The sequence below is a fragment of the Sciurus carolinensis genome, chromosome 2 (assembly GCF_902686445.1).
Source record: "Sciurus carolinensis chromosome 2, mSciCar1.2, whole genome shotgun sequence".
In the NCBI taxonomy this organism is placed as follows: Eukaryota; Metazoa; Chordata; class Mammalia; order Rodentia; family Sciuridae; genus Sciurus; species Sciurus carolinensis.
Window position 1 is genome coordinate 174,974,043 of NC_062214.1, and position 864 is coordinate 174,974,906.

Sequence of the window (864 nt, forward strand, 5' to 3'; positions counted from 1 at the left end):
CCGCCATGGAACCATGCCCTACCCCCATCAGCTTCCACACCTCCTCCCCAGGAGTGGACAAAGGAGTGGGGAGGCGACAGGTTTTACTGAGCAGGTTGGTTCCCTTCCTGCTTCTTCTCAGGCCTTTCCAACCTGCTCACCAAAGGGACAGCCTCCAATCACACCTCAGAGAACAGATTCCAGATCCACCCCCAGGGACAGCCTGGGCCCCCACAGAGCCCCATTTCCAAGTAGATGTGGTTTTCTTCCCCTTTTGAAATGCAGCCCCTCCATTGGGCTTCACCCAAGTCCTCCCCCAGGGGACTGCACCCCCAGGGCCCAGCCCAGAGCCAGCAGTGGGGATGGAAGAAGTGCAAGGAGCAAGGCCTCCTTCGCCCCTCCCAACTCCTCCAGCCCTGCACTCCTGCCGAGATTCAGAATCAGTGGGTACATCCAGAGGGGCTGCCGCCTGGCCCTCCCCGCTGCCTTCACACCCCACCCACCCCTCACACGGAGGGTACAGGTGTGTCCAGGTGTCCGGGCTCTTCCCTGCAGAGTCTGAATTCCAAAAGAGAGCACGGAGGGGGGGGCGGGGGGGGAGGCAAGAGTCTAGGACTCCCCACCTTAGGCACGTCATGAATTCTGTGTATTCTTACTCCTGATTAAAAATAAACATAGAAGGGAAGGGAGGGAGAGAGGGACGGGGAGAGCATGGGCTGCCAAGGGAGGACTTTGAGGCCATGCAGTGCAGTGGCAGCACTCAAGAAGTTCAAATTCCGGCCGGGCGCTGTGGCGCACAACTGTAATCCCAGCAGCTCAGGAGGCTGAGACGGGAGGATTGCAAGTTTGAAGCCAGCCTCAGTCATGTTGAGGTGCTAAGCAACT